This window comes from Diachasma alloeum, unplaced genomic scaffold, assembly GCF_001412515.2.
Source record: "Diachasma alloeum isolate Michigan unplaced genomic scaffold, Dall2.0 Dall_scaffold_00294, whole genome shotgun sequence".
Taxonomy (NCBI): Eukaryota; Metazoa; Arthropoda; class Insecta; order Hymenoptera; family Braconidae; genus Diachasma; species Diachasma alloeum.
In genome coordinates this window covers 388081-395863 of record NW_021680433.1, presented here as the reverse complement: position 1 = coordinate 395863, position 7783 = coordinate 388081, and positions in this window count along the sequence as shown.

Sequence of the window (7783 nt, the reverse complement as noted above, 5' to 3'; positions counted from 1 at the left end):
TTTTTTATTTAAACACCGCCTGCAAACGGGGAGATGAGGGTGGCTAAAATATATTCTGCAACCCTGTCTCCTCGTTGGCTACAAATTTCAACCCTCCGCATACATGCCTTCCCCTTCACCCGCTCGTAAAATCGCGCGTTCTCGGTATCATCGACTAGGACTTCTCAGGACCGAAAAGAACTGAGGATTCGAAAGGTCTCTGGAAAAGTACGTCGCAGAACTGATTAGGACTTACCAGGTCCATCTAGGTCTGGAGAGATCTTGAAAGACCTGTGTACGTCCAATCAGAACCAAATCCTCGACTCGGGAATTAGAAGTGCTAAAGGCTATTATGTATACTTTCACGAAAATACCTTCTTCCACTCGTTAAAGTTCACACATGTTTGAATAATTGATTTGAAAATTAAAGTTTTAAAGTTTGGGTGAGAATGTCCACAACACTTCACAATGGCGGAATCCCTTATATGTAGGAAACGTCACCACTCTCGATTGGAAGAGATATTCATCTCTCAAAATTCTCAATTGTTCGCTGTATATTAATTTAATAGCTATCCCCGTAACATCGTCTTTGCGGCCTTTATCGGAAGAAAGATTGAGAAACCTGAATCGATTGGATGAGCTATTTCCACCAGAACTGTCACCGATCCGCGATGGCTTCGAGACTGCTTATTCCCTTCAATTTTCGGGAATATATTCATTTGCGGGGTGACACGTGAGTGGGGAGAAATGACGTGATTTTTCCCTTTTTTAATTTCTGGCGGGAAAAGTAGCCCATCTGATCGATTTTCAGATCGATTCGTAATTCTCAGTCTTTCATAACTGCGCAAAAACTCAGAGTTCGGAAACGGAGTCATGCTGAGCAAGGCATTTCGTCATGGATGCGCCCGTTTCTTTCGTTTGGATTCTCAATGTTTCAAGTTATGATTGAAGAACCGGGTTAAATTCATTGGCGACATCTCTTGATGATTCGAATTTGATTCACTTTGGTTGTAATTTTGCATAAGATGTTTACATGAAAATTTGGGGCGTGCTGAAAGGGGCATTTCGTCACTGATGAAATCAATTCTTTCGATTTACAATGTTTGGATTCTTATCGAAAGAATTGGGTTGAATTTATTGACGAAATATCTCCGCAAATTTAGCTCATGAAATTCACATTAAAAGAAATTCTTTCCACAAAAATTTTTAATTTTGTTTTTAAAATTCTGGACATCACAAAGTTCAACACCATGAAGTATTCCGAAATAAAATGAAATGTATTTTTCTCAAGATAATAGTAGAATAGAAAATTCGGCAAAATGCCAGTGACATAATATTTGCGATTTGCACATGTGCGGGAGAGTACTCCCGCGAGCAAAGGCTCGACACAATCCGAAATCTATTAATCCTCTGAATTTCCGAAATGTTAATTTTCAGAAGAGAATAACTGAATTTTATGAAATTACAACCTTAGACATTTCAATTTATGACATGAGAGAAAACTCTACACGCAAGATGACTCGATACAGAAGAACATTATTTAATCAAATAACTCAACATGTTAAGCATCAATAATTAATCAATATTTACACTCAGAAATAAGTAATCCAAATCATGGATTAAAATAATCAGCCAAAGGCCACTAAAGTATTTATTATTATTCGAGGGCGTAGAAAACGCTAACCGTATGCGAAAATCACCCGAAGCGCGACGACGCGAAGGCCACACGAATACAAAAGAATGAAATTTCTCAAATCACAAATTCCGAATAATCGATGAAAAGACAAATGACTAAAATAATTGTTCAATAATAAAGAATAACAAATTAGGTCAAAGACCACTGATTGCCGCGTCCCGAAAGCAAAGGCTCGAAGGTTAAACTCAAACGAAGCCAAAATGGCGACCGGAAAATAAATTCAGTAGAACACGCGTGCACTCACAGAATAAATTTCGCTCATTGTTAATTACGCGAGAATAACTCCAGGGAAAACTTCTTGATTCTCAGATATAGTAGCGATGTCAGAATGTAGACCGAAAAATCCAGGCACTACGGCAAGAGATGGGTTGTATAATCCCAAGAAAGCTCCAAGAGCATAAAAAAGCTAAATTGTGAATTTATTATATAATCTCTTTCAATAAATTTCTCAGATACTGCTCCTTATCATATGAATTTACTGTATATGAATATGGATTTATCATATTTATCATATCAATTCTTCGTCATAAAGTCGTATAAAAGAGGAAAGTCTGAGACTCGCCGTATCAGTCTGATTTCGTCATTTGAAAATCTTCAGAGATGCGTGCTATTTTCATTTTTGCAATTTTCCTTGTGCTTGCATACACCGCACGTAAGTATTCCATGATATATTCATTCTTTGCGTCTGAATGAAAGCATTGAAATCTTTGAAATCCAAATTTCCGGTTTTTTAGATTGGGATAAATAATTTCGGACTCAGAAATCAGAATATTTCTACACCATGTTCGTATGCATAGGTGTGATTTATTTTCTTGACTTTTCTTGAGTTTCTATGGGGTAGAGTTTAATAAGCCTAATCGTTTGGTCCTAATTTAATATACCCTGATTAAATCCAGGCTATACATCAATTCAACCTTGATTGAGCCTTGAATAAACCCAGTCTGAAAATAAATTCGAATCTTGCGAGGGTCTGCGGAACTGATCCCAATGCTCCAGCTCACTTTCTTGAGGCATAGATTCTTAACCCCTCTCGTACGGGACCTTCTGTTACGAAGCCTGCGGTGCGCTTCATATCACTGAGATTTGATAAATTCTGATACATGAAAAATGATAAAACGCATTAGAAATTGAAGCTACACTACCCAGGTTTTGAATGGCATTGGCGGAATTGGATTATATGTCACAGTTTTGGAATTATTCAGTTTTGAACAGAATCATGCGTTTTTGCTTGGGTCCATATACGTATATGGATCCCGTCCTTGAGGGGTTAAAGAATTCAAATATCGGGATTCGTTCAGAATTTACATTGTGTTTACCGAGTATTGAGGTATTTAACTAACCTCACCAGCTCTTAGCGTAATCTAGGATTCACGACGAGGACGTTGCTGGTGTAGAATCCCAAAAAAAGAAATAAATTTAATGAAATTTGACTCTACACTAAGGTGATAAATTCTTCGGAAATTATTTTTAATTTTGAATTTATACTTGTACCGTCAACTGTATATTGAGCATGATGTTTTATGGATTTTCAAAGGTGCAGAACCACGTCCTCAACGACCGAGGCGATGCCGTTCCGGGGAAGTATTTCAAACATGTGCTCCTGCATGTCAGCCGACATGTAGTAATCCTCGAGGAGCCTGCCCTGGTCGAGTAAGAATAATTACTAATGAGTTAATTATCAAGAATATGATCATTCTGTACTGACGTGGTGGAAGGCGATGAATTGAAAATTTCTGAGCAGATTAGGAAATTGAGATTTGCAGAATGTGAGAAGTATAATGACGCGAAGTTCAAAGAATAACAGTTGACTGGGATTCGGATAATTGACGAGGCACTGGAATTATTGTATATTTCAGGGCGAGTACCATTAATGGGGTTTTTCACTCGAGTGGAGTTGGCGTCTGAGCCGAAGGCGAGGACTGGCCAATTACGCGAGTAAAATAACCCCATGGCAGGAAGCGTGAACGATATTTTCCCGTAGTGATTTTCAGTTTTACGAGTTTGGGAAAGGGTCAATAACAATCCTCGGACGAGGAAAAGTGAAATCAGTACGGAAAAATTATTAAATGCCAGTGAGTTCAACTGTCACTACCAACGTTTAACAGCACCAAAAAAAAGCGTAGTCCATTTACAAGCTAATTAAATAATTTTGATAATTGATAATTTGATAATTTTGATAAATTGATAATTTTTAAGAACTCTAGGGTTTTTTGAATTTTGAGGGTGTTTAGAGTCTGCGAGGGTATCGGAGTTTCTAACATATTTTACCATATCCAGCATATTTTAGATGTCAAGAATTTGTAGGATTTTCAAAAATTTCTGCCATTTCGCCTTATTTTTTTTATCAGAAATATCGCTATATAGGTCATATGCACGACTTTTGTTACGCACTATGCAGAATGATCAAATTCTCCTGATTTGGCCTATAAAATAGAATCTATTGGAAATTTTTATGAAACACCCAAAGAAAAATGTAATTCTCACCAGTACCGACCGGTTCTCGGAGGAAGTTCACTTATGAAGAGTTTGAAAAATACTTGTCCTAAGTAGTTTTTGTATCCTTGAGTAAAGTACCACCTCTAGCGATCAAGTAGAAATAGTACTGGGAGGATGTAGTTTCACCACTTTCTGCTAGTACTTTTAGTACTTTTCACAAATACTAAAAGTACTGGTGAAAAGTAATTTTTTAACTTCTCTCAAGTACTTTTATGACTTAATTTCAGTACTTTCAATTGATTACTTCATTGGGAATAAACGGATAAAATGAGCTTTCTTGTGCATTTTTAGAAATAGAAGTATTCAGGAGAAGATATTTTGTAGGAAAAATTCAGTAGATTGTGAATTTTTTTTTTTTGAGTGAAAAAAACCGCAGTAAAACTACGGAATTTTTCGATAAAGTCGGTGAAAAACTAATAAAATGTTTAAGGATGTACTACCCCCTTTCGGCCAAAATTCACGTTTTTTTTTATTTTTCTGGCAAATTATTGATCGGATTGACACGAAATAATATACCGTTTTTACGTTTTATCATTATTGACTTACTCACCAAATTTTGCGGTAGTGCAATCATTTTTCTGCATTTTTTCTAACGTTTTGTGAACTTCCGAAAAGTTTTAGAAAAAATGCAGGAAAATAATTGCACGATCAGGACATTTTGTGAGCCCTTAAGTAATGATAAAATACAAAAACGGTATATTTTTTCACGTCAATCCGATCAACAGTTTACCAGAAAAATTCAAAATACGTGAATTTTGGCGAAAAGGGTGTGATACATCTTTGATAGAAATTTGATAAAAATCGAATAGAATTTTCCGGCAAATTCATTACGTATCTGAAATTTGTGAAAGCTCTGTTGATTAATGAACAATATTTCTTCCAGCGCTGCGTTGCCGCATGCGCCTGCATTCGCGGTATGGTGAGACTGCACCCGGGTGGTATATGCACGAGAGTGTGTCCTCGCCAAGGTTGAAGACTTCTTTCTCCGTTCTCCGTGAACAATCTTTCTCCGTTTTCTGGCCATGTCTACGGTATTTTCCAAATTCATGATTATAAATGTTTACTTCAATAAAATTATTTTGCTGTCAATTTATCAACATTGCCATTTTTTCCTGAATTCTGCACGTTTTTACCTTAGAATATTAAATGGATGTCCTCTTTTCTACACGGAGAGGAAAAAATTATAGAGATTATTGTGGAAATAGGAGGGTATACTATAACGTATAGTAACTCTTACTATATCACATAGTAAATACTACAGTAGCCCATGAAATGTTTTATTATTCGGGGGACGAATTCCCTGAATTTAACTCATTCCAGGACCAAGCGTTTTCCCACGTTTCGCCATCTTGCAGTAGTATGCGTGAGCTGACGTGCTTCGCTTATGGCGCACTACCCTGTTGACGGCCCCCCACTTCTCTCATATCTAGACGATCGTAGACGTTGATCGTTCAATGGAATAAGTGATTGGGAAGCCCCTACTTATACGCCGACGGTTTGACTGACGAGAAAAGAGAGAGAGAGAGAAATCTAAACTTACGTGTCATTGGTGCGGAAAAATGGGCCACAAGGAAAATGTTTGTCGATCTAAACTAGCTGGGAGACCTCGTTTCAATCCTCATTACAATGCTCATGCCGAAACTGAACAAACCGAATCTTTAAACTCAACGGGGGGCCTGCACCAGGGCACGAGCGAGGTAAAACCTCTTATTGCCCACTCCAATACCACCGATTTTGCTATAAATCGCAGGTAAATGATATCCCTTAATACCCGTGGTCAGTCTCAATAGCCTCCGCTTTAATGACGGTCATACATATTTTCTCATCGACACAGGGTCTCAATTAAATTTAATCAAACGAAATGTTTTAAATTCCATTGCATCGATAAACACGTCCACTATCTACAGCCTCACGGGGATAGGCTCAGGAATGATTCATACATTAGGCGAAGTCACACTCTCAATTCAAGGAGTAAATGTTAAATTCCAAGTAGTTGACGATAATTTCCCCATTGATCAAGGCGGTATTTTGGGAATTTCCTTTTTAAAGAAACAAAAGGGACAGCTACTGCTCGGTGATGAGATCCCCGCGTATTTACAATTCGGAAAGAATTTCGTGCCCTTGAGTTCACACACTACTTTTCAACTCCCACCCCGAGCGAGAACACTAATTACAATACCAATTAAAGACACAGAAAACGAAACGGGCTACGTCGGTAATGTTGACCTCGGGCCGGGAATATTTCTAGGTGAGTCATTAGTAAGGAAGGAAAATGGTGTCGCTAAAGTTTTTGCAATAAACAGAACGTGGTCCCAGTAACCATCACTTTACCCCCAATCGAACTAGAAGATTTCGAAGTAATTCCGCCAACTCATCGGTCAGCCCGAACAGCCTATCCAGACTTGGAGAAATGAAAGGCCGACGCCGCGAGACTTGTTCAATTAGTCGAAAATCTTAAACTAGACGATTTAAACGACGCGGAAAAGGCCAGCATTTCGGAGGACATCAATTTGTTTCCTTATCAGTTCACACTGCCAGGAGATAAATTGGGTTCGACAAATGCTGCCCAGCATAAAATAATTACTAGTGACGAATTACCGATTAACACCAAACAATACAGGTTGCCTCAAGTACACAAGGAAGAAGTAAAGCTCAGGTAGATGACCTCCTAGAAAAGGGTATAATTACACCCTCTAACTCTCCTTACAATTCGCCCGTTTGGATTGTACCCAAAAAGGCCGATTCCTCCGGTAAACCGCGCTGGCGAATGGTAATCGATTATCGTGAGCTTAATGAAAAAACTATCTGCGACTCTTATCCCCTCCCCAACATTACGGACATCCTAGATCAGGTAGGAGGCGCGAAATACTTTAACACGCTAGATCTCGCGTCTGGATTTCACCAAGTCCCAATGGCCCCAGAATCCAAATCGGAAACTAACTTCTCCACACCCCACGGACATTACGAATTTGAACAGATGCCTTTCGGCTTGAAAAACGCTCCCGCGACGTTCCAGAGAATGATGGACCAAGTTCTCTCAGGGCTACAGGGAATTGAACTATTCGTGTACATGGACGACATAGTCATACTATAACAATTCTTGGGCGAAACTTTCCAAAATTTTTTCCATTGTATTTTTATTTGTTTTTCAAATGAAATCCAAGAAGTAAAAATGAAAAATTCACCACCAAGATTTCTTCTATAATAAATCCCAATAGAATAAGTCACGTAGAAAAATCAACATCTATAGACATTTTTCTATGAATAAATATTCGCTTAAAAACGCCCGAACAAGTTGCATAATTTTCCTCAAAATCGGCGCGAAAAACAGATAGAATTGTAATGGAACACCAATAGAATTTCTTAGAAAAAGCACCAGGTTTTTGTATTAGATCTTATCATACGTGATTTCGTGAAAAAAATGAAAATCTATGCATTCGGTATATTATTGCTGTCCGTTTCAAAACTAACTCCATCTTTTTCTGATGCGTCGATTTTACCGACCGGAGTTTGAAATGGCCAAGAAGTACGTAGGGGGCAGCACAAAAACCTAGAAAATTTTGCCGGACAGAAAATACATGGAGGCTGAGTCACTTTAGTAGTCCCTCCTCG